The sequence below is a fragment of the Phalangium opilio genome, unplaced genomic scaffold (assembly GCF_054372755.1).
Source record: "Phalangium opilio isolate 3A_F unplaced genomic scaffold, DU_Popi_V2 ptg000021l_1, whole genome shotgun sequence".
NCBI classification, from domain to species: domain Eukaryota; kingdom Metazoa; phylum Arthropoda; class Arachnida; order Opiliones; family Phalangiidae; genus Phalangium; species Phalangium opilio.
The window spans coordinates 3561665-3586887 of NW_028324153.1; the positions used below are offsets into that span (position 1 = coordinate 3561665).

A 25223-nucleotide genomic window follows, 5' to 3' on the forward strand; every position below is an offset into this window, starting at 1 on the left:
GCAAACAGGTTTTCTTTTTGTTATTGTTTTAAAATGATGAAGGTTAATTTGTCTCACTTAATTTAAATTCGAATTATTAACTAGCACTCTCGGCAACGGCCATATCACGCTGAAAACACCGGTTCACGTCCGATCACCGAAGTTAAGCAGCGTCGAGCGCATACAGTACTTGGGAATACTGCGTGCCGTTGGCTTTTTCACTTTTGTTTCCTCTTTCAAATTCCACCAGATATGAAAAAAGCAAACATATCTTCTTTTTTGTTATTTTTTTATAATGATGAAAGTTAATTAAATTCAAATTATTAACTAGCACTCTCGGCAACGGCAATATCACGCTGAATACCCCGGTTCTCGTCCGATAACCGAAGTTAAGCAGCGTCGAGCGCAGTCACTACTTGCGAGGGAGACCACTTAGGAACACTGCGTGCCGTTGGCTTTTTCACCTTTTTTCCTCTTTTAAATTTTAATAGATATGAAGAAAGCAAACATGTTTTCTTTTTGTTATTGTTTTAAAATGATGAAGGTTAATTTGTCTCACTTAATTTAAATTCGAATTATTAACTAGCACTCTCGGCAACGGCCATATCACGATGAAAACACCGGTTCACTTCCGATCACCGAAGTTATGCAGCGTCGAGCGCATACAGTACTTGGGAATACTGCGTGCCGTTTGTTTTTTCACTTTTGTTTCCTCTTTTAAATTCCACCAGATATGAAAAAAGCAAACATATCTTCTTATTGTTATTGTTTTATAAAGATGAAGGTTAATTAAATTCAAATTATTAACTAGCACTCTCGGCAACGGCCATATCACGCTGAATTCACCGGTTCTCGTCCGATAACCGAAGTTAAGCAGCGTCGAGCGCAGTCACTACTTGGGAGGGAGACCACTTAGGAACACTGCGTGCCGTTGGCTTTTTCACTTTTTTTCCTCTTTTAAATTTTAATAGATATGCGAAAAGCAAACATGTTTTCTTTTTGTTATTGTTTTAAAATGATGAAGGTTAATTTGTCTGACTTAATTTAAATTCGAATTATTAACTAGCACTCTCGGCAACGGCCATATCACGCTGAAAACACCGGTTCACGTCCGATCACCGAAGTTACGCAGCGTCGAGCGCATACAGTACTTGGGAATACTGCGTGCCGATTGTTTTTTCACTTTTGTTTCCTCTTTTAAATTCCACCAGATATGAAAAAAGCAAACATATCTTCTTTTTGTTATAGTTTTATAAAGATGAAGGTTAATTAAATTCAAATTATTAACAAGCACACTCGGCAACGGCCATATCACGCTGAATACACCGGTTCTCGTCCGATAACCAAAGTTAAGCAGCGTCGAGCGCAGTCAGTACTTGGGAGGGCGAACACTTAGGAACACTGCGTGCCGTTAGCTTTTTCACTTTTTTTTCCTCTTTTAAATTCCAAAAGATATGAAAAAAGCAAACATATTTTCTTTTTGTTATTGTTTGAAAAAGATGAAGGTTAATTTGTCTCACTTAATTTAAATTCGAATTATTATCTAGCACTCTCGGCAACGGCCATATCACGCTGAGAACACCGGTTCTCGTCCGATCGCCGACGTTAGCAGCGTCGAGCGCAGTCAGTACTTGGGAATACTGCGTGCCGAATGCTGTTTCACTTTTGTTTCCTCTTTCAAATTCCACCAGATATGAAAAAAGCAAACAAATCTTCTTTTAGTTATTGTTTTATAAAGATGAAAGTTAATTAAATTCAAATTATTAACTAGCACTCTCGGCAACGGCCATATCACGCTGAAAACACCGGTTCACGTCCAATCACCGAAGTTAAGCAGCGTCGAGCGCAGTCATTACTTGGGAGGGAGACCACTTAGGAACACTGCGTGCCGTTGGCTTTTTCACTTTATTTTCCTCTTTTAAATTTTAATAGATATGTAAAAAGCAAACAGGTTTTCATTTTGTTATTGTTTTAAAATGATGAAGGTTAATTTGTCTCACTTAATTTAAATTCGAATTATTAACTAGCACTCTCGGCAACGGCCATATCACGCTGAAAACACCGGTTCACGTCCGATCACCGAAGTTAAGCAGCGTCGAGCGCATACAGTACTTGGGAATACTGCGTGCCGTTGGCTTTTTCACTTTTGTTTCCTCTTTCAAATTCCACCAGATGTGAAAAAAGCAAACATATCTTCTTTTTTGTTATTGTTTTATAATGATGAAAGTTAATTAAATTCAAATTATTAACTAGCACTCTGGGCAACGGCAATATCACGCTGAATACCCCGGTTCTCGTCCGATAACCGAAGTTAAGCAGCGTCGAGCGCAGTCACTACTTGCGAGGGAGACCACTTAGGAACACTGCGTGCCGTTGGCTTTTTCACTTTTTTTCCTCTTTTAAATTTTAATAGATATGAAAAAAGCAAACATATTTTCTTTTTGTTATTGTTTGAAAAAGATGAAGGTTAATTTGTCTCACTTAATTTAAATTCGAATTATTATCTAGCACTTTCGGCAACGGCCATATCACGCTGAAAACACCGGTTCACGTCCGATCACCGAAGTTAAGCAGCGTCGAGCGCATACAGTACTTGGGAATACTGCGTGCCGTTTGTTTTTTCACTTTTGTTTCCTCTTTTAAATTCCACCAGATATGAAAAAAGCAAACATATCTTCTTTTTGTTATTGTTTTATAAAGATGAAGGTTAATTAAATTCAAATTATTAACTAGCACTCTCGGCAACGGCCATATCACGCTGAATACGTCGATTCTCGTCCGATAACCGAAGTTAAGCAGCGTCGAGCGCAGTCATTACTTGGGAGGGAGACCACTTAGGAACACTGCGTGCCGTTGGCTTTTTCACCTTTTTTTTCCTCTTTTAAATTTTAATAGATATGAAAAAAGCAAACATGTTTTCTTTTTGTTATTGTTTTAAAATGATGAAGGTTAATTTGTCTCATTTAATTTAAATTCGAGTTATTAACTAGCACTCTCGGCAACGGCCATATCACGCTGAAAACACCGGTTCACGTCCGATCACCGAAGTTAAGCAGCGTCGAGCGCATACAGTACTTGGGAATACTGCGTGCCGTTTGTTTTTTCACTTTTGTTTCCTCTTTTAAATTCCACCAGATATGAAAAAAGCAAACATATCTTCTTTTTGTTATTGTTTTATAAAGATGAAGGTTAATTAAATTCAAATTATTAACTAGCACTCTCGGCAACGGCCATATCACGCTGAATTCACTGGTTCTCGTCCGATATCAGAAGTTAAGCAGCGTCGAGCGCAGCCACTACTTGGGAGGGAGACCACTTAGGAACACTGCGTGCCGTTGGCTTTTTCACTTTTTTTTCCTCTTTTAATTTTTAATAGATATGTAAAAAGCAAACAGGTTTTCTTTTTGTTATTGTTTTAAAATGATGAAGGTTAATTTGTCTCACTTAATTTAAATTCGAATTATTAACTAATACTCTCGGCAACGGCCATATCACGCTGAAAACACCGGTTCACGTCCGATCACCGAAGTTAAGCAGCGTCGAGCGCATACAGTACTTGGGAATACTGCGTGCCGTTTGTTTTTTCACTTTTGTTTCCTCTTTTAAATTCCACCAGATATAAAAAAAGCAAACATATCTTCTTTTTGTTATTGTTTTATAAAGATGAAGGTTAATTAAATTCAAATTATTAACTAGCACTCTCGGCAACGGCCATATCACGCTGAATTCACTGGTTCTCGTCCGATAACCGAAGTTAAGCAGCGTCGAGCGCAGTCACTACTTGGGAGGGAGACCACTTAGGAACACTGCGTGCCGTTGGCTTTTTCACTTTTTTTTCCTCTTTTAATTTTTAATAGATATGTAAAAAGCAAACAGGTTTTCTTTTTGTTATTGTTTTAAAAAGATGAAGGTTAATTTGTCTCACTTAATTTAAATTCGAATTATTATCTAGCACTCTCGGCAACGGCCATATCACGCTGAAAACACCGGTTCGCGTCCGATCACCGAAGTTAAGCAGCGTCGAGCGCATACAGTACTTGGGAATACTGCGTGCCGTTTGCTTTTTCACTTTTGTTTCCTCTTTTAAATTCCACCAGATATGAAAAAAGCAAACATATCTTCTTTTTGTTATTGTTTTATAAAGAAGAAAGTTAATTAAATTCAAATTATTAACTAGCATTCTCGGCAACGGCCATATCACGATGAATACACCGGTTCTCGTCAGATAACCGAAGTTAAGCAGCGTCGAGCGCAGTCAGTACTTGGGAGGGCGACCACTTAGGAACACTGCGTGCCGTTAGCTTTTTCACTTTTTTTCCTCTTTTAAATTTTAATAGATATGAAAAAAGCAAACACGTTTTCTTTTTGTTATTGTTTTAAAATGATGAAGGTTAATTTGTCTCACTTAATTTAAATTCGAATTATTTTCTAGCACTCTCGGCAACGGCCATATCACGCTGAATACACCGGTTCTCGTCCGATAACCGAAGTTGAGCAGCGTCGAGCGCAGTCAGTACTTGGGAGGGCGACCACTTAGGAACACTGCGTGCCGTTAGCTTTTTCACTTTTTTTCCTATTTTAAATTTTAATAGATATGAAAAAAGCAAACACGTTTTCTTTTTGTTATTGTTTTAAAATGATGAAGGTTAATTTGTCTCACTTAATTTAAATTCGAATTATTAACTAGCACTCTCGGCAACGGCCATATCACGCTGAAAACACCGGTTCACGTCCGATCACCGAAGTAAAGCAGCGTCGAGCGCATACAGTACTTGGGAATACTGCGTGCCGTTTGCTTTTTCACTTTTGTTTCTTCTTTTAAATTCCACCAGATATGAAAAAAGCAAACATATCTTCTTTTTGTTATTGTTTTATAAAGATGAAGGTTAATTAAATTCAAATTATTAACTAGCACTCGCGGCAACGGCCATATCACGCTGAATACACCGGTTCTCGTCCGATAACCGAAGTTAAGCAGCGTCGAGCGCAGTCAGTACTTGGGAGGGCGACCACTTAGGAACACTGCGTGCCGTTAACTTTTTCACTTTTTTTTCCTCTTTTAAATTCCAATAGATATGAAAAAAGCAAACATATTTTCTTTTTGTTATTGTTTGAAAAAGATGAAGGTTAATTTGTCTCACTTAATTTAAATTCGAATTATTATCTAGCACTCTCGGCAACGGCCATATCACGCTGAGAACACCGGTTCTCGTCCGATCGCCGACGTTAGCAGCGTCGAGCGCAGTCAGTACTTGGGAATAATGCGTGCCGTTTGCTTTTTTCACTTTAGTTTCCTCTTTCAAATTCCACCAGATATGAAAAAAGCAAACAAATCTTCTTTTAGTTATTGTTTTATAAAGATGAAAGTTAATTAAATTCAAATTATTAACTAGCACTCTCGGCAACGGCCATATCACGCTGAAAACACCGGTTCACGTCAAATCACCGAAGTTAAGCAGCGTCGAGCGCAGTCATTACTTGGGATGGAGACCACTTAGGAACACTGCGTGCCGTTGGCTTTTTCACTTTTTTTCCTCTTTTAAATTTTAATAGATATGTAAAAAGCAAACAGGTTTTCTTTTTGTTATTGTTTTAAAATGATGAAGGTTAATTTGTCTCACTTAATTTAAATCCGAATTATTAACTAGCACTCTCGGCAACGGCCATATCACGCTGAAAACACCGGTTCACGTCCGATCACCGAAGTTAAGCAGCGTCGAGCGCATACAGTACTTGGGAATACTGCGTGCCGTTTGCTTTTTCACTTTTGTTTCCTCTTTTAAATTCCACCAGATATGAAAAAAGCAAACATATCTTCTTTTTGTTATTGTTTTATAAAGAAGAAAGTTAATTAAATTCAAATTATTAACTAGCACTCTCGGCAACGGCCATATCACGCTGAAAATAACGATTCTCGTCCGATAACCGAAGTTAAGCAGCGTCGAGCGCAGTCATTACTTGGGAGGGAGACCACTTAGGAACACTGCGTGCCGTTGGCTTTTTCACTTTTTTCCTCTTTTAAATTTTAATAGATATGAAAAAAGCAAACACGTTTTCTTTTTGTTATTGTTTTAAAATGATGAAGGTTAATTTGTCTCACTTAATTTAAATTCGAATTATTAACTAGCACTCTCGGCAATGGCCATATCACGCTGAAAACACCGGTTCACGTCCGATCACCGAAGTTAAGCAGCGTCGAGCGCAGTCAGTACTTGGGAATAATGCGTGCCGTTTGCTTTTTCACTTTTGTTTCCTCTTTTAAATTCCACCAGATATGAAAATAGCAAACATATCTTCTTTTTGTTATTGTTTTATAAAGATGAAGGTTAATTAAATTCAAATTATTAACTAGCACTCTCGGCAACGGCCATATCACGCTGAATACACCGGTTCTCGTCCGATAACCGAAGTTAAGCAGCGTCGAGCGCAGTCAGTACTTGGGAGGGCGACCACTAAGGAACACTGCGTGCCGTTAACTTTTTCACTTTTTTTTCCTCTTTTAAATTCCAATAGATATGAAAAAAGCAAACATATTTTCTTTTTGTTATTGTTTGAAAAAGGTGAAGGTTAATTTGTCTCACTTAATTTAAATTCGAATTATTATCTAGCACTCTCGGCAACGGCCATATCACGCTGAGAACACCGGTTCTCGTCCGATCGCCGACGTTAGCAGCGTCGAGCGCAGTCAGTACTTGGGAATAATGCGTGCCGTTTGCTTTTTTCACTTTAGTTTCCTCTTTCAAATTCCACCAGATATGAAAAAAGCAAACAAATCTTCTTTTAGTTATTGTTTTATAAAGATGAAAGTTAATTAAATTCAAATTATTAACTAGCACTCTCGGCAACGGCCATATCACGCTGAAAACACCGGTTCACGTCAAATCACCGAAGTTAAGCAGCGTCGAGCGCAGTCATTACTTGGGAGGGAGACCACTTAGGAACACTGCGTGCCGTTGGCTTTTTCACTTTTTTTCCTCTTTTAAATTTTAATAGATATGTAAAAAGCAAACAGGTTTTCTTTTTGTTATTGTTTTAAAATGATGAAGGTTAATTTGTCTCACTTAATTTAAATCCGAATTATTAACTAGCACTCTCGGCAACGGCCATATCACGCTGAAAACACCGGTTCACGTCCGATCACCGAAGTTAAGCAGCGTCGAGCGCATACAGTACTTGGGAATACTGCGTGCCGTTGGCTTTTTCACTTTTGTTTCCTCTTTCAAATTCCACCAGATATGAAAAAAGCAAACATATCTTCTTTTTGTTTTTGTTTTATAAAGATGAAAGTTAATTAAATTCAAATTATTAACTACCACTCTCGGCAACGGCCATATCACGCTGAATACACCGGTTCTCGTCCGATAACCGAAGTTAAGCGGCGTCGAGCGCAGTCACTACTTGGGAGGGAGACCACTTAGGAACACTGCGTGTCGTTGGCTTTTTCACTTTTTTTTCCTCTTTTAAATTCCAATAGATATGAAAAAAGCAAACATATTTTCTTTTTGTTATTGTTTTATAAAGATGAAAGTTAATTAAATTCAAATTATTAACTAGCACTCTCGGCAACGGCCATATCACGCTGAAAATACCGATTCTCGTCCGATAACCGAAGTTAAGCAGCGTCGAGCGCAGTCATTACTTAGGAGGGAGACCACTTAGGAACACTGCGTGCCGTTGGCTTTTTCACTTTTTTCCTCTTTTAAATTTTAATAGATATGAAAAAAGCAAACACGTTTTCTTTTTGTTATTGTTTTAAAATGATGAAGGTTAATTTGTCTCACTTAATTTAAATTCGAATTATTAACTAGCACTCTCGGCAACGGCCAAATCATGCTGAAAACACCGGTTCACGTCCGATCACCGAAGTAAAGCAGCGTCGAGCGCATACAGTACTTGGGAATACTGCGTGCCGTTTGCTTTTTCACTTTTGTTTCCTCTTTCAAATTCCACCAGATATGAAAAAAGCAAACATATCTTCTTTTTGTTATTGTTTTATAAAGATGAAAGTTAATTAAATTCAAATTATTAACTAGCACTCTCGGCAACGGCCATATCACGCTGAAAATACCGATTCTCGTCCGATAACCGAAGTTAAGCAGCGTCGAGCGCAGTCATTACTTAGGAGGGAGACCACTTAGGAACACTGCGTGCCGTTGGCTTTTTCACTTTTTTCCTCTTTTAAATTTTAATAGATATGAAAAAAGCAAACACGTTTTCTTTTTGTTATTGTTTTAAAATGATGAAGGTTAATTTGTCTCACTTAATTTAAATTCGAATTATTAACTAGCACTCTCGGCAACGGCCAAATCACGCTGAAAACACCGGTTCACGTCCGATCACCGAAGTAAAGCAGCGTCGAGCGCATACAGTACTTGGGAATACTGCGTGCCGTTTGCTTTTTCACTTTTGTTTCCTCTTTTAAATTCCACCAGATATGAAAAAAGCAAACATATCTTCTTTTTGTTATTGTTTTATAAAGATGAAGGTTAATTAAATTCAAATTATTAACTAGCACTCTCGGCAACGGCCATATCACGCTGAATACACCGGTTCTCGTCCGATAACCAAAGTTGAGCAGCGTCGAGCGCAGGCAGTACTTGGGAGGGTGACCACTTAGGAACACTGCGTGCCGTTAGCTTTTTCACTTTTTTTTCCTCTTTTAAATTCCAATAGATATGAAAAAAGCAAACATATTTTCTTTTTGTTATTGTTTGAAAAAGATGAAGGTTAATTTGTCTCACTTAATTTAAATTCGAATTATTAACTAGCACTCTCGGCAACGGCCATATCACGCTGAGAACACCGGTTCTCGTCCGATCGCCGACGTTAGCAGCGTCGAGCGCAGTCAGTACTTGGGAATAATGCGTGCCGTTTGCTTTTTTCACTTTAGTTTCCTCTTTCAAATTCCACCAGATATGAAAAAAGCAAACAAATCTTCTTTTAGTTATTGTTTTATAAAGATGAAAGTTAATTAAATTCAAATTATTAACTAGCACTCTCGGCAACGGCCATATAACGCTGAAAACACCGGTTCACGTCCGATCACCGAAGTTAAGCAGCGTCGAGTGCAGTCATTACTTGGGAGGGAGACCACTTAGGAACACTGCGTGCCGTTGGCTTTTTCACTTTTTTTTCCTCTTTTAAATTTTAATAGATATGTAAAAAGCAAACAGGTTTTCTTTTTGTTATTGTTTTAAAATGATGAAGGTTAATTTGTCTCACTTAATTTAAATCCGAAATATTAACTAGCACTCTCGGCAACGGCCATATCACGCTGAAAACACCGGTTCACGTCCGATCACCGAAGTTAAGCAGCGTCGAGCGCATACAGTACTTGGGAATACTGCGTGCCGTTGGCTTTTTCACTTTTGTTTCCTCTTTCAAATTCCACCAGATATGAAAAAAGCAAACATATCTTCTTTTTGTTATTGTTTTATAAAGATGAAAGTTAATTAAATTCAAATTATTAACTACCACTCTCGGCAACGGCCATATCACGCTGAATACACCGGTTCTCGTCCGATAACCGAAGTTAAGCGGCGTCGAGCGCAGTCACTACTTGGGAGGGAGACCACTTAGGAACACTGCGTGCCGTTGGCTTTTTCACTTTTTTTTCCTCTTTTAAATTTTAATAGATATGAAAAAAGCAAACATGTTTACTTTTTGTTATAGTTTTAAAATGATGAAGGTTAATTTGTCTCACTTAATTTAAATTCGAATTATTAACTAGCACTCTCGGCAACGGCCATATCACGCTGAAAACACCGGTTCACGTCCGATCACCGAAGTTAAGCAGCGTCGAGCGCATACAGTACTTGGGAATACTGCGTGCCGTTTGTTTTTTCACTTTTGTTTCCTCTTTCAAATTCCACCAGATATGAAAAAAGCAAACATATCTTCTTTTTGTTATTGTTTTATAAAGATGAAAGTTAATTAAATTCAAATTATTAACTAGCACTCTCGGCAACGGCCATATCACGCTGAATACACCGGTTCTCGTCCGATAACCGAAGTTAAGCAGCGTCGAGCGCAGTCACTACTTGGGATGGAGACCACTTAGGAACACTGCGTGCCGTTGACTTTTTCACTTTTTTTCCTCTTTTAAATTTTAATAGATATGAAAATAGCAAACATGTTTACTTTTTGGTATAGTTTTAAAATGATGAAGGTTAATTTGTCTCACTTAATTTAAATTCGAATTATTAACTAGCACTCTCGGCTACGGCCATATCACGCTGAAAACACCGGTTCACGTCCGATCACCGAAGTTAAGCAGCGTCGAGCGCATACAGTACTTGGGAATACTGCGTGCCGTTTGTTTTTTCACTTTTGTTTCCTCTTTCAAATTCCACCAGATATGAAAAAAGCAAACATATCTTCTTTTTGTTATTGTTTTATAAAGATGAAAGTTAATTAAATTCAAATTATTAACTAGCACTCTCGGCAACGGCCATATCACGCTGAATACACCGGTTCTCGTCCGATAACCGAAGTTATGCAGCGTCGAGCGCAGTCACTACTTGGGATGGAGACCACTTAGGAACACTGCGTGCCGTTGACTTTTTCACTTTTTTTCCTCTTTTAAATTTTAATAGATATGAAAATAGCAAACATGTTTTCTTTTTGTTATTGTTTTAAAATGATGAAGGTTAATTTGTCTCACTTAATTTAAATTCGAATTATTATCTAGCACTCTCGGCAACGGCCATATCACGCTGAGAACACCGGTTCTCGTCCGATCGCCGACGTTAGCAGCGTCGAGCGCAGTCAGTACTTGGGAATAATGCGTGCCGTTTGCTTTTTTCACTTTAGTTTCCTCTTTCAAATTCCACCAGATATGAAAAAAGCAAACAAATCTTCTTTTAGTTATTGTTTTATAAAGATGAAAGTTAATTAAATTCAAATTATTAACTAGCACTCTCGGCAACGGCCATATAACGCTGAAAACACCGGTTCACGTCCGATCACCGAAGTTAAGCAGCGTCGAGTGCAGTCATTACTTGGGAGGGAGACCACTTAGGAACACTGCGTGCCGTTGGCTTTTTCACTTTTTTTTCCTCTTTTAAATTTTAATAGATATGTAAAAAGCAAACAGGTTTTCTTTTTGTTATTGTTTTAAAATGATGAAGGTTAATTTGTCTCACTTAATTTAAATCCGAAATATTAACTAGCACTCTTGGCAACGGCCATATCACGCTGAAAACACCGGTTCACGTCCGATCACCGAAGTTAAGCAGCGTCGAGCGCATACAGTACTTGGGAATACTGCGTGCCGTTGGCTTTTTCACTTTTGTTTCCTCTTTCAAATTCCACCAGATATGAAAAAAGCAAACATATCTTCTTTTTGTTATTGTTTTATAAAGATGAAAGTTAATTAAATTCAAATTATTAACTACCACTCTCGGCAACGGCCATATCACGCTGAATACACCGGTTCTCGTCCGATAACCGAAGTTAAGCGGCGTCGAGCGCAGTCACTACTTGGGAGGGAGACCACTTAGGAACACTGCGTGCCGTTGGCTTTTTCACTTTTTTTTCCTCTTTTAAATTTTAATAGATATGAAAAAAGCAAACATGTTTACTTTTTGTTATAGTTTTAAAATGATGAAGGTTAATTTGTCTCACTTAATTTAAATTCGAATTATTAACTAGCACTCTCGGCAACGGCCATATCACGCTGAAAACACCGGTTCACGTCCGATCACCGAAGTTAAGCAGCGTCGAGCGCATACAGTACTTGGGAATACTGCGTGCCGTTTGTTTTTTCACTTTTGTTTCCTCTTTCAAATTCCACCAGATATGAAAAAAGCAAACATATCTTCTTTTTGTTATTGTTTTATAAAGATGAAAGTTAATTAAATTCAAATTATTAACTAGCACTCTCGGCAACGGCCATATCACGCTGAATACACCGGTTCTCGTCCGATAACCGAAGTTAAGCAGCGTCGAGCGCAGTCACTACTTGGGATGGGGAGACCACTTAGGAACACTGCGTGCCGTTGACTTTTTCACTTTTTTTCCTCTTTTAAATTTTAATAGATATGAAAATAGCAAACATGTTTTCTTTTTGTTATTGTTTTAAAATGATGAAGGTTAATTTGTCTCACTTAATTTAAATTCGAATTATTAACTAGCACTCTCGGCAACGGCCATATCACGCTAAAAACAGCGGGTCACGTCCGATCACCGAAGTTAAGCAATACGTGAACAAACAAACCCCTCCATAGAAAATGCATTAGACTATACTTTGCAGGCTCGTAACTCTGTTTCTACTGGAGATACGGGGATGTCCTTTGAGTATGTTATAGACCAATTTGTCCAACATCTAGCCATACTAAGAATTAGTGCAGTAGTCGAGTAATTAAGCTAATCGTAAACAAACAAACCCCTCCATAGGAAATACATTAGACTAAATTCTGGATGCTCGTAACTCTGGTTCTACCAGAGATACGGGGATGTAAATAATGTGACCTTGACACAAATGTTCGGATAATTATAAAGGTCTTTGCATGTTCCAAGCAAAAAAAAAAAACTTCACGGTTTCGAACCTGTGGCCTTCCGGGAGTGAGGCGGATGCGATAACCGCTACACTAAAGATATGTTATTATTTGTAATCGAAGGAACAGGGTCAAGTAATTAAGCAATACGTGAACAAACAAACCCCTCCATAGAAAATGCATTAGACTATACTTTGCAGGCTCGTAACTCTGTTTCTACTGGAGATACGGGGATGTCCTTTGAGTATGTTTTACTCCAATTTGTCCCCCATCTAACCATACTAAAAACATTGAGCTACGACAAACAGGGGCCGAGATATTAAGCAAAATGTTCGTCAACTTTGGTATCGTCTCACTTATTTTTATTATGTTACTTATGATTTTTGCACTAAACTTTGGAGGCTCATAACTCTTGTTCTACAAGAGATACTGGGATCTCCTTTGGATATGTTATAGTACTCTTTGCTCCCCATACAAGGATACTTTAAACTTGAGGCTACCTGAATATCGTCGTCAACTTATTTTTGTCTCACTTATTGTTAGAAGGTTACTTTTGATTTTTGAAAATAAACTTTGCAGGCTCGTAACTCTGTTTCTACTGGAGATACGGGGATGTCCTTTGAGTATGTTATAGACCAATTTGTCCCCCATCTAGCCATACTAAGAATTAGGGCTACGACAAACAGTAATCGAGTAATTAAGCTAATCGTAAACAAACAAACCCCTCCATAGGAAATACATTAGACTAAATTCTGGAGGCTCGTAACTCTGGTTCTACCAGAGATACGGGGATGTAAATAATGTGACCTTGACACAAATGTTCGGATAATTATAAAGGTCTTTGCATGTTCCAAGCAAAAAAAAAAACTTCGCGGTTTCGAACCTGTGGCCTTCCGGGAGTGAGGCGGATGCGATAACCGCTACACTAAAGATATGTTATTATTTTTAATCGAAGGAACAGGGTCAAGTAATTAAGCAATACGTGAACAAACAAACCCCTCCATAGAAAATGCATTAGACTATACTTTGCAGGCTCGTAACTCTGTTTCTACTGGAGATACGGGGATGTCCTTTGAGTATGTTATAGACCAATTTGTCCCCCATCTAGCCATACTAAGAATTAGGGCTACGACAAACAGTAGTCGAGTAATTAAGCTAATCGTAAACAAACACACCCCTCCATAGGAAATACATTAGACTAAATTCTGGAGGCTCGTAACTCTGGTTCTACCAGAGATACGGGGATGTAAATAATGTGACCTTGACACAAATGTTCGGATAATTATACAGGTCTTTGCATGTTCCAAGCAAAAAAAAAAAAACTTCGCGGTTTCGAACCTGTGGCCTTCCGGGAGTGAGGCGGATGCGATAACCGCTACACTAAAGATATGTTATTATTTTTAATCGAAGGAACAGGGTCAAGTAATTAAGCAATACGTGAACAAACAAACCCCTCCATAGAAAATGCATTAGACTATACTTTGCAGGCTCGTAACTCTGTTTCTACTGGAGATACGGGGATGTCCTTTGAGTATGTTATAGACCAATTTGTCCAACATCTAGCCATACTAAGAATTAGGGCTACGACAAACAGTAGTCGAGTAATTAAGCTAATCGTAAACAAACAAACCCCTCCATAGGAAATACATTAGACTAAATTCTGGAGGCTCGTAACTCTGGTTCTACCAGAGATACGGGGATGTAAATAATGTAACCTTGACACAAATGTTCGGATAATTATAAAGGTCTTTGCATGTTCCAAGCAAAAAAAAAAAACTAGGAGGTTTCGAACCTGTGGCCTTCCGGGAGGGAGGAGGATGCGATAACCGCTACACTAAAGATATGTTATTATTTTTAATCGAAGGAACAGGGTCAAGTAATTAAGCAATACGTGAACAAACAAACCCCTCCATAGAAAATGCAGTAGACTATACTTTGCAGGCTCGTAACTCTGTTTCCACTGGAGATACGGGGATGTCCTTTGAGTATGTTATAGTCCAATTTGTCCCCCATCTAACCATACTAAACACATTGAGCTACGACAAACAGGGGCCGAGTAATTAAGCTAAACGTAAACACACATGCCGTCCATAGGAAATGCATTAGACTATACTTTGCAGGCCCATAACTCTGCGTCTACTAGAGATACGGGGATGTCCTTAGAATATGTTATAGTCCAAATTGTCCCACATCTAACCATACTAAAAACATTGAGCTACGACAAACAGGGGCCGAGATATTAAGCAAAATGTTCGTCAACTTTGGTATCGTCTCACTTATTTTTATTATGTTACTTATGATTTTTGCACTAAACTTTGGAGGCTCATAACTCTTGTTCTACAAGAGATACTGGGATCTCCTTTGGATATGTTATAGTACTCTTTGCTCCCCATACAAGGATACTTTAAACTTGAGGCTACCTGAATATCGTCGTCAACTTATTTTTTGTCTCACTTATTGTAAGAAGGTTACTTTTGATTTTTGAAAATAAACTTTGCAGGCTCGTAACTCTGTTTCTACTGGAGATACGGGGATGTCCTTTGAGTATGTTATAGACCAATTTGTCCCCCATCTAGCCATACTAAGAATTAGGGCTACGTTAAACAGTAGTCGAGTAATTAAGCTAATCGTAAACAAACAAACCCCTCCATAGGAAATACATTAGACTAAATTCTGGAGGCTCGTAACTCTGGTTCTACCAGAGATACGGGGATGTAAATAATGTAACCTTGACACAAATGTTCGGATAATTATAAAGGTCTTTGCATGTTCCAAGCAAAAAAAAAAAAAAAACTTCGCGGTTTCGAACCTGTGGCCTTCTGGGAGGGAGGCGGATGCGATAACCGCTACACTAATGATATGTTATTATTTTTAATCGAAAGAACAGGGTCAAGTAATTAAGCAATACGTGAACAAACAAACCCCTCCATAGAAAATGCATTAGACTATAGTTTGCAGGCTCGTAACTCTGGTTCTACCAGAGATACGGGGATGTAAATAATGTGACCTTGACACAAATGTTCGGATAACTATAAAAAAAAACTTCGCGGTTTCGAACCTGTGGCCTTCCGGGAGTGAGGCGGATGCGATAACCGCTACACTAAAGATATGTTATTATTTTTAATCGAAAGAACAGGGTCAAGTAATTAAGCAATACGTGAACAAACAAACCCCTCCATAGAAAATGCATTAGACTATAGTTTGCAATCTCGTAACTCTGTTTCTACTGGAGATACGGGGATGTCCTTAGGATATGTTATAGTCCAATTTGTCCTTCATCTAACCATTTTAAAAACTTTGGGCTACGACAAACAGGGGCCGAGTACTTAAGCAAAACGTAAAGAAACAAACCCCCTCCATGGGAAATGAGTTAGACTATAATTTGCAGGCTCGTAACTCTGTTTCTACTGGAGATACGGGGATGTCCTTTGAGTATGGTATTGTCCAATTTGTCCCCCATCTAACCATACTAAAAACGTTGGGCTACGACAAACAGGGGCCGAGTAATTAAGTTAAACGTAAACAAACAACCCCTCCATAGGAAATGCATTAGACTATAATTTGCAGGCTCGTAACTCTGTTTCTACTGGAGGTACGGGGATGTCTTTGAGTATGTTTTAGTCCAATTTGTCCGTCATCTAACCATACTAAAAACATTGAGCTAGGACAAACAGGGGCCGAGATATTAAGCAAAATGTTCGTCAACTTTGGTATCGTCCCACTTATTTTTATTATGTTACTTATGATTTTTGCACTAAACTTTGGAGGCTCATAACTCTTGTTCTACAAGAGATACTGGGATCTCCTTTGGATATGTTATAGTACTCTTTGCTCCCCATACAAGGATACTTTAAACTTGAGGCTACCTCAATAACGTCGTCAACTTATTTCTTGTCTCACTTATTGTTAGAAGGTTACTTTTGATTTTTGAAAATAAACTTTGCAGGCTCGTAACTCTGTTTCTACTGGAGATACGGGGATGTCCTTTGAGTATGTTATAGACCAATTTGTCCCCCATCTAGCCATACTAAGAATTAGGGCTACGACAAACAGTTGTCGAGTAATTAAGCTAATAGTAAACAAACAAACCCCTCCATAGGAAATAAATTAGACTAAATTCTGGAGGCTCGTAACTCTGGTTCTACCAGAGATACGGGGATGTAAATAATGTGACCTTGACACAAATGTTCGGATAACTATAAAAAAAAAACTTCGCGGTTTCGAACCTGTGGCCTTCCGGGAGTGAGGCGGATGCGATAACCGCTACACTAAAGATATGTTATTATTTTTAATCGAAAGAACAGGGTCAAGTAATTAAGCAATACGTGAACAAACAAACCCCTCCATAGAAAATGCATTAGACTATAGTTTGCAATCTCGTAACTCTGTTTCTACTGGAGATACGGGGATGTCCTTAGGACATGTTATAGTCCAATTTGTCCTTCATCTAACCATTTTAAAAACTTTGGGCTACGACAAACAGGGGCCGAGTACTTAAGCAAAACGTAAAGAAACAAACCCCCTCCATGGGAAATGAGTTAGACTATAATTTGCAGGCTCGTAACTCTGTTTCTACTGGAGATACGGGGATGTCCTTTGAGTATGGTATTGTCCAATTTGTCCCCCATCTAACCATACTAAAAACGTTGGGCTACGACAAACAGGGGCCGAGTAATTAAGTTAAACGTAAACAAACAACCCCTCCATAGGAAATGCATTAGACTATATTTTGCAGGCTCGTAACTCTGTTTCTACTGGAGGTACGGGGATGTCTTTGAGTAGTTTTAGTCCAATTTGTCCGTCATCTAACCATACTAAAAACATTGAGCTAGGACAAACAGGGGCCGAGATATTAAGCAAAATGTTCGTCAACTTTGGTATCGTCTCACTTATTTTTATTATGTTACTTATGATTTTTGCACTAAACTTTGGAGGCTCATAACTCTTGTTCTACAAGAGATACTGGGATCTCCTTTGGATATGTTATAGTACTCTTTGCTCCCCATACAAGGATACTTTAAACTTGAGGCTACCTCAATAACGTCGTCAACTTATTTCTTGTCTCACTTATTGTTAGAAGGTTACTTTTGATTTTTGAAAATAAACTTTGCAGGCTCGTAACTCTGTTTCTACTGGAGATACGGGGATGTCCTTTGAGTATGTTATAGACCAATTTGTCCCCCATCTAGCCATACTAAGAATTAGGGCTACGACAAACAGTTGTCGAGTAATTAAGCTAATAGTAAACAAACAAACCCCTCCATAGGAAATAAATTAGACTAAATTCTGGAGGCTCGTAACTCTGGTTCTACCAGAGATACGGGGATGTAAATAATGTGACCTTGACACAAATGTTCGGATAATTATAAAGGTCTTTGCATGTTCCAAGCAAAAAAAAACTTCGCGGTTTCGAACCTGTGGCCTTCCGGGAGTGAGGCTGATGCGATAACCGCTACACTAAAGATATGTTATTATTTTTAATCGAAAGAACAGGGTCAAGTAATTAAGCAATACGTGAACAAACAAACCCCTCCATAGAAAATGCATTAGACTATACTTTGCAGGCTCGTAACTCTGTTTCTACTGTAGATACGGGGATGTCCTTTGAGTATGTTATAGTCCAATTTGTCCCCCATCTAACCATACTAAAAACATTGAGCTACGACAAACAGGGGCCGAGTAATTAAGCTAAACGTAAACAAACAACCCGTCCATAGGAAATGCATAAGACTATACTTTGCAGGCCCATAACTCTGTGTCTACTAGAGATGCGGGGATGTCCTTAGGATATGATAAAGTCCAAATTGTCCCCCATCTAACCATACTAATAACATTGAGCTACGACAAACAGGGGCCGAGATATTAAGCAAAATGTTCGTCAACTTTGGTATCGTCTCACTTATTTTTATTATGTTACTTATGATTTTTGCACTAAACTTTGGAGGCTCATAACTCTTGTTCTACAAGAGATACTGGGATCTCCTTTGGATATGTTATAGTACTCTTTGCTCCCCATACAAGGATACTTTAAACTTGAGGCTACCTGAATATCGTCGTCAACTTATTTTTTGTCTCACTTATTGTAAGAAGGTTACTTTTGATTTTTGAAAATAAACTTTGCAGGCTCGTAACTCTTTTTCTACTGGAGATACGGGGATGTCCTTTGAGTATGTTATAGACCAATTTGTCCCCCATCTAGCCATACTAAGAATTAGGGCTACGACAAACAGTAGTCGAGTAATTAAGCTAATAGTAAACAAACAAACCCCTCCATAGGAAATAAATTAGACTAAATTCTGGAGGCTCGTAACTCTGGTTCTACCAGAGATACGGGGATGTAAATAATGTGACCTTGACACAAATGTTCGGATAATTATAAAGGTCTTTGCATGTTCCAAGCAAAAAAAAAACTTCGCGGTTTCGAACCTGTGGCCTTCCGGGAGTGAGGCTGATGCGATAACCGCTACACTAAAGATATGTTATTATTTTTAATCGAAAGAACAGGGTCAAGTAATTAAGCAATACGTGAACAAACAAACCCCTCCATAGAAAATGCATTAGACTATAGTTTGCAGGCTCGTAACTCTGGTTCTACCAGAGATACAGGGATGTAAATAATGTGACCTTGACACAAATGTTCGGATAACTATAAAAAAAAAACTTCGTGGTTTCGAACCTGTGGCCTTCCGGGAGTGAGGCGGATGCGATAACCGCTACACTAAAGATATGTTATTATTTTTAATCGAAAGAACAGGGTCAAGTAATTAAGCAATACGTGAACAAACAAACCCCTCCATAGAAAATGCATTAGACTATAGTTTGCAATCTCGTAACTCTGTTTCTACTGGAGATACGGGGATGTCCTTAGGATATGTTATAGTCCAATTTGTCCTTCATCTAACCATTTTAAAAACTTTGGGCTACGACAAACAGGGGCCGAGTACTTAAGCAAAACGTAAAGAAACAAACCCCCTCCATGGGAAATGAGTTAGACTATAATTTGCAGGCTCGTAACTCTGTTTCTACTGAAGATACGGGGATGTCCTTTGAGTATGGTATTGTCCAATTTGTCCCCCATCTAACCATACTAAAAACGTTGGGCTACGACAAACAGGGGCCGAGTAATTAAGTTAAACGTAAACAAACAACCCCTCCATAGGAAATGCATTAGACTATACTTTGCAGGCTCGTAACTCTGTTTCTACTGGAGGTACGGGGATGTCTTTGAGTATGTTTTAGTCCAATTTGTCCGTCATCTAACCATACTAAAAACATTGAGCTAGGACAAACAGGGGCCGAGATATTAAGCAAAATGTTCGTCAACTTTGGTATCGTCTCACTTATTTTTATTATGTTACTTATGATTTTTGCACTAAACTTTGGAGGCTCATAACTCTTGTTCTACAAGAGATACTGGGATCTCCTTTGGATATGTTATAGTACTCTTTGCTCCCCATACAAGGATACTTTAAACTTGAGGCTACCTCAATAACGTCGTCAACTTATTTCTTGTCTCACTTATTGTTAGAAGGTTACTTTTGATTTTTGAAAATAAACTTTGCAGGCTCGTAACTCTGTTTCTACTGGAGATACGGGGATGTCCTTTGAGTATGTTATAGACCAATTTGTCCCCCATCTAGCCATACTAAGAATTAGGGCTACGACAAACAGTTGTCGAGTAATTAAGCTAATAGTAAACAAACAAACCCCTCCATAGGAAATAAATTAGACTAAATTCTGGAGGCTCGTAACTCTGGTTCTACCAGAGATACGGGGATGTAAATAATGTGACCTTGACACAAATGTTCGGATAATTATAAAGGTCTTTGCATGTTCCAAGCAAAAAAAAAACTTCGCGGTTTCGAACCTGTGGCCTTCCGGGAGTGAGGCTGATGCGATAACCGCTACACTAAAGATATGTTATTATTTTTAATCGAAAGAACAGGGTCAAGTAATTAAGCAATACGTGAACAAACAAACCCCTCCATAGAAAATGCATTAGACTATAATTTGCAGGCTCGTAACTCTGTTTCTACTGTAGATACGGGGATGTCCTTTGAGTATGCTATAGTCCAATTTGTCCCCCATCTAACCATACTAAAAACATTGAGCTACGACAAACAGTAGTCGAGTAATTAAGCTAATCGTAAACAAACAAACCCCTCCATAGGAAATCCATTAGACTAAATTCTGGAGGCTCGTAACTCTGGTTCTACCAGAGATACGGGGATGTAAATAATGTGACCTTGACACAAATGTTCGGATAATTATAAAAAAAAACTTCGCGGTTTCGAACCTGTGGCCTTCCGGGAGTAGGGCGGATGCGATAACCGCTACACTAAAGATATGTTATTATTTTTAATCGAAAGAACAGGGTCAAGTAATTAAGCAATACGTGAACAAACAAACCCCTCCATAGAAAATGCATTAGACTATACTTTGCAGGCTCGTAACTCTGTTTCTACTGTAGATACGGCGATGTCCTTTGAGTATGTTATATTCCAAATAGTCCCGCATCTAACCATACTAAAAACATTGAGCTACGACAAACAGGGGCCGAGTAATTAAGCTAAACGTAAACAAACAACCCGTCCAAAGGAAATGCATTAGACTATGCTTTGCAGGCCCATAACTCTGTGTCTACTAGAGATACGGGGATGTCCTTGGGATATGTTATAGTCCAAATTGTCCCCCATCTAATTATACTAAAAACATTGAGCTACGACAAACAGGGGCCGAGATATTAAGCAAAATGTTCGTCAACTTTGGTATCGTCTCACTTATTTTTATTATGTTACTTATGATTTTTGCTCTAAACTTTGGAGGCTCATAACTCTTGTTCTACAAGAGATACTGGGATCTCCTTTGGATATGTGATAGTACTCTTTGCTCCCCATACAAGGATACTTTAAACTTGAGGCTACCGCAATATCGTCGTCAACTTACTTTTTGTCTCACTTATTGTTAGAAGGTTACTTTTGATTTTGGAAAATAAACTTTGCAGGCTCGTAACTCTGTTTCTACTGGAGATACGGGGATGTCCTTTGAGTATGTTATAGACCAATTTGTCCCCCATCTAGCCATACTAAGAATGAGGGCTACGACAAACAGTAGTCGAGTAATTAAGCTAATCGTAAACAAACAAACCCCTCCATAGGAAATACATTAGACTAAATTCTGGAGGCTCGTAACTCTGGTTCTACCAGAGATTCGGGGATGTAAATAATGTGACCTTGACACAAATGTTCGGATAATTATAAAAAAAACTTCGCGGTTTCGAACCTGTTACCTTCCGGGAGTGAGGCGGATGCGATAACCGCTACACTAAAGATATGTTATTATTTTTAATTGAAAGAACAGGGTCAAGTAATTAAGCAATACGTGAACAAACAAACTCCTCCATAGGAAATGAGTTAGACTATACTTTGCAGGCTCGTAACTCTGTTTCTACTGGAGATACGGGGATGTCCTTTGAGTATGTTATAGACCAATTTGTCCCCCATCTAGCCATACTAAGAATTAGGGCTACGACAAACAGTAGTCGAGTAATTAAGCTAATCGTAAACAAACAAACCCCTCCATAGGAAATACATTGGACTAAATTCTGGAGGCTCGTAACTCTGGTTCTACCAGAGTTACGGGGATGTAAATAATGTGACCTTGACACAAATGTTCGGATAATTATAAAGGTCTTTGCATGTTCCAAGCAAAAAAAAAATTCGCGGGTTCGAACCTGTGGCCTTTCGAGAGTGAGGCGGACGCGATAACCGCTACACTAAAGATATGTTATTATTTTTAATCGAAAGAACAGGGTCAAGTAATTAAGCAATACTTGAACAAACAAACCCCTCCATAGAAAATGCATTAGACTATACTTTGCAGGCTCGTAACTCTGTTTCTACTGGAGATACGGGGATGTCCTTTGAGTATGTTATAGTCCAATTTGTCTCCCATCTAACCATACTAAAAACATTGAGCAACGACAAACAGTAGTCGAGTAATTAAGCTAATCGTAAACAAACAAACCCCTCCATAGGAAATACATTGGACTAAATTCTGGAGGCTCGTAACTCTGGTTCTACCAGAGATACGGGGATGTAAATAATGTGACCTTGACACAAATGTTCGGATAATTATAAAGGTCTTTGCATGTTCCAAGCAAAAAAAAAACTTCGCGGTTTCGAACCTGTGGCCTTCCGGGAGTGAGGCGGATGCGATAACCGCTACACTAAAGATATATTATTATTTTTAATCGAAAGAACAGGGTCAAGTAATTAAGCAATACGTGAACAAACAAACCCCTCCATAGAAAATGCATTAGACTATATTTTGCAGGCTCGTAACTCTGTTTCTACTGGAGATACGGGGATGTCCTTTGAGTATGTTATAGTCCAATTTGTCCCCCATCTAACCATACTAAAAACATTGAGCAACGACAAACAGTAGTCGAGTAATTAAGCTAATCGTAAACAAACAAACCCCTCCATAGGAAATACATTGGACTAAATTCTGGAGGCTCGTAACTCTGGTTCTACCAGAGATACGGGGATGTAAATAATGTGACCTTGACACAAATGTTCGGATAATTATAAAGGTCTTTGCATGTTCCAAGCAAAAAAAAACTTCGCGGTTTCGAACCTGTGGCCTTCCGGGAGTGAGGCGGATGCGATAACCGCTACACTAAAGATATATTATTATTTTTAATCGAAAGAACAGGGTCAAGTAATTAAGCAATACGTGAACAAACAAACCCCTCCATAGAAAATGCATTAGACTATACTTTGCAGGCTCGTAACTCTGTTTCTACTGGAGATACGGGGATGTCCTTTGAGTATGTTATAGTCCAATTTGTCCCCCATCTAACCATACTAAAAACATTGAGCAACGACAAACAGTAGTCGAGTAATTAAGCTAATCGTAAACAAACAAACCCCTCCATAGGAAATACATTGGACTAAATTCTGGAGGCTCGTAACTCTGGTTCTACCAGAGATACGGGGATGTAAATAATGTGACCTTGACACAAATGTTCGGATAATTATAAAGGTCTTTGCATGTTCCAAGCAAAAAAAAAACTTCGCGGTTTCGAACCTGTGGCCTTCCGGGAGTGAGGCGGATGCGATAACCGCTACACTAAAGATATATTATTATTTTTAATCGAAAGAACAGGGTCAAGTAATTAAGCAATACGTGAACAAACAAACCCCTCCATAGAAAATGCATTAGACTATACTTTGCAGGCTCGTAACTCTGTTTCTACTGGAGATACGGGGATGTCCTTTGAGTATGTTATAGTCCAATTTGTCCCCCATCTAACCATACTAAAAACATTGAGCAACGACAAACAGTAGTCGAGTAATTAAGCTAATCGTAAACAAACAAACCCCTCCATAGGAAATACATTGGACTAAATTCTGGAGGCTCGTAACTCTGGTTCTACCAGAGATACGGGGATGTAAATAATGTGACCTTGACACAAATGTTCGGATAATTATAAAGGTCTTTGCATGTTCCAAGCAAAAAAAAAAACTTCGCGGTTTCGAACCTGTGGCCTTCCGGGAGTGAGGCGGATGCGATAACCGCTACACTAAAGATATGTTATTATTTTTAATCGAAAGAACAGGGTCAAGTAATTAAGCAATACGTGAACAAACAAACCCCTCCATAGAAAATGCATTAGACTATACTTTGCAGGCTCGTAACTCTGTTTCTACTGGAGATACGGGGATGTCCTTAGGATATGATATAGTCCAATTTGTCCTTCATCTAACCATACAAAAAACTTTGGGCTACGACAAACAGGGGCCGAGTACTTAAGCAAAACGTAAAGAAACAAACCCCCTCCATAGGAAATGAGTTAGTCTATACTTTGCAGGCTCGTAACTCTGTTTCCACTGGAGATACGGGGATGTCCTTTGAGTATGTTATAGTCCAATTTGTCCCCCATCTAACGATACTAAAAACATTGAGCTACGACAAACAGGGGCCGAGTAATTAAGCTAAACGTAAAAAAACAACCCGTCCATAGGAAATGCATTAGACTATACTTTGCAGGCCCATAACTCTGTGTCTACTAGAGATACGGGGATGTCCTTAGGATATGATATAGTCCAAATTGTCCCCCATCTAACCATAATAAAAACATTGAGCTACGACAAACAAGGGCCGAGATATTAAGCAAAATGTTCGTCAACTTTGGTATCGTCTCACTTATTTTTATTATGTTACTTATGATTTTTGCACTAAACTTTGGAGGCTCATAACTCTTGTTCTACAAGAGATACTGGGATCTCCTTTGGATATGTTATAGTACTCTTTGCTCCCCATACAAGGATACTTTAAACTTGAGGCTACCGCAATATCGTCGTCAACTTATTTTTTGTCTCACTTATTGTTAGAAGGTTTCTTTTGATTTTTGAAAATAAACTTTGCAGGCTCGTAACTCTGTTTCTACTGGAGATACGGGGATGTCCTTTGAGTATGTTATAGACCAATTTGTCCCCCATCTAGCCATACTAAGAATTAGGGCTACGACAAACAGTAGTCGAGTAATTAAGCTAATCGTAAACAAACAAACCCCTCCATAGGAAATACATTAGACTAAATTATGGAGGCTCGTAACTCTGGTTCTACCAGAGATACGGGGATGTAAATAATGTGACCTTGACACAAATGTTCGGATAAATATAAAAAAAACTTCGCGGTTTCGAACCTGTGGCCTTCCGGGAGTGAGGCGGATGCGATAAC

At 38.6% G+C, this 25223-nt stretch overlaps 34 pseudogenes; all 34 read left to right on the top strand.

Moving 5' to 3' along the window:
• The first annotated feature begins 91 nt into the window (after positions 1–91).
• LOC149696942 (5S ribosomal RNA) lies at positions 92–194 on the top strand (annotated as a pseudogene).
• Positions 195–317: 123 nt separating this feature from the next.
• Positions 318–436, top strand: LOC149696943 (5S ribosomal RNA; annotated as a pseudogene).
• Positions 437–797: 361 nt separating this feature from the next.
• Positions 798–916, top strand: LOC149696944 (5S ribosomal RNA; annotated as a pseudogene).
• Positions 917–1277: 361 nt separating this feature from the next.
• Positions 1278–1396, top strand: LOC149696945 (5S ribosomal RNA; annotated as a pseudogene).
• Positions 1397–1757: 361 nt separating this feature from the next.
• LOC149696946 (5S ribosomal RNA) lies at positions 1758–1876 on the top strand (annotated as a pseudogene).
• A 137-nt stretch (positions 1877–2013) lies between these two features.
• LOC149696947 (5S ribosomal RNA) lies at positions 2014–2116 on the top strand (annotated as a pseudogene).
• Positions 2117–2239: 123 nt separating this feature from the next.
• LOC149696948 (5S ribosomal RNA) lies at positions 2240–2358 on the top strand (annotated as a pseudogene).
• A 361-nt stretch (positions 2359–2719) lies between these two features.
• On the top strand, positions 2720–2838 carry LOC149696949 (5S ribosomal RNA; annotated as a pseudogene).
• Positions 2839–3201: 363 nt separating this feature from the next.
• LOC149696950 (5S ribosomal RNA) lies at positions 3202–3320 on the top strand (annotated as a pseudogene).
• A 362-nt stretch (positions 3321–3682) lies between these two features.
• On the top strand, positions 3683–3801 carry LOC149696951 (5S ribosomal RNA; annotated as a pseudogene).
• Positions 3802–3938: 137 nt separating this feature from the next.
• LOC149696952 (5S ribosomal RNA) lies at positions 3939–4041 on the top strand (annotated as a pseudogene).
• A 122-nt stretch (positions 4042–4163) lies between these two features.
• Positions 4164–4282, top strand: LOC149696953 (5S ribosomal RNA; annotated as a pseudogene).
• A 136-nt stretch (positions 4283–4418) lies between these two features.
• LOC149696954 (5S ribosomal RNA) lies at positions 4419–4537 on the top strand (annotated as a pseudogene).
• A 361-nt stretch (positions 4538–4898) lies between these two features.
• On the top strand, positions 4899–5017 carry LOC149696955 (5S ribosomal RNA; annotated as a pseudogene).
• A 362-nt stretch (positions 5018–5379) lies between these two features.
• Positions 5380–5498, top strand: LOC149696956 (5S ribosomal RNA; annotated as a pseudogene).
• Positions 5499–5634: 136 nt separating this feature from the next.
• Positions 5635–5737, top strand: LOC149696957 (5S ribosomal RNA; annotated as a pseudogene).
• A 122-nt stretch (positions 5738–5859) lies between these two features.
• Positions 5860–5978, top strand: LOC149696958 (5S ribosomal RNA; annotated as a pseudogene).
• A 135-nt stretch (positions 5979–6113) lies between these two features.
• On the top strand, positions 6114–6216 carry LOC149696959 (5S ribosomal RNA; annotated as a pseudogene).
• Positions 6217–6338: 122 nt separating this feature from the next.
• Positions 6339–6457, top strand: LOC149696960 (5S ribosomal RNA; annotated as a pseudogene).
• A 362-nt stretch (positions 6458–6819) lies between these two features.
• On the top strand, positions 6820–6938 carry LOC149696961 (5S ribosomal RNA; annotated as a pseudogene).
• A 136-nt stretch (positions 6939–7074) lies between these two features.
• Positions 7075–7177, top strand: LOC149696962 (5S ribosomal RNA; annotated as a pseudogene).
• A 122-nt stretch (positions 7178–7299) lies between these two features.
• On the top strand, positions 7300–7418 carry LOC149696963 (5S ribosomal RNA; annotated as a pseudogene).
• Positions 7419–7540: 122 nt separating this feature from the next.
• On the top strand, positions 7541–7659 carry LOC149696964 (5S ribosomal RNA; annotated as a pseudogene).
• Positions 7660–8019: 360 nt separating this feature from the next.
• On the top strand, positions 8020–8138 carry LOC149696965 (5S ribosomal RNA; annotated as a pseudogene).
• A 360-nt stretch (positions 8139–8498) lies between these two features.
• LOC149696966 (5S ribosomal RNA) lies at positions 8499–8617 on the top strand (annotated as a pseudogene).
• A 362-nt stretch (positions 8618–8979) lies between these two features.
• LOC149696967 (5S ribosomal RNA) lies at positions 8980–9098 on the top strand (annotated as a pseudogene).
• Positions 9099–9235: 137 nt separating this feature from the next.
• On the top strand, positions 9236–9338 carry LOC149696968 (5S ribosomal RNA; annotated as a pseudogene).
• A 122-nt stretch (positions 9339–9460) lies between these two features.
• Positions 9461–9579, top strand: LOC149696969 (5S ribosomal RNA; annotated as a pseudogene).
• A 362-nt stretch (positions 9580–9941) lies between these two features.
• LOC149696970 (5S ribosomal RNA) lies at positions 9942–10060 on the top strand (annotated as a pseudogene).
• A 361-nt stretch (positions 10061–10421) lies between these two features.
• LOC149696971 (5S ribosomal RNA) lies at positions 10422–10540 on the top strand (annotated as a pseudogene).
• A 361-nt stretch (positions 10541–10901) lies between these two features.
• LOC149696972 (5S ribosomal RNA) lies at positions 10902–11020 on the top strand (annotated as a pseudogene).
• Positions 11021–11157: 137 nt separating this feature from the next.
• LOC149696973 (5S ribosomal RNA) lies at positions 11158–11260 on the top strand (annotated as a pseudogene).
• Positions 11261–11382: 122 nt separating this feature from the next.
• On the top strand, positions 11383–11501 carry LOC149696974 (5S ribosomal RNA; annotated as a pseudogene).
• Positions 11502–11863: 362 nt separating this feature from the next.
• LOC149696975 (5S ribosomal RNA) lies at positions 11864–11984 on the top strand (annotated as a pseudogene).
• The last annotated feature ends 13239 nt before the right edge of the window (positions 11985–25223 follow it).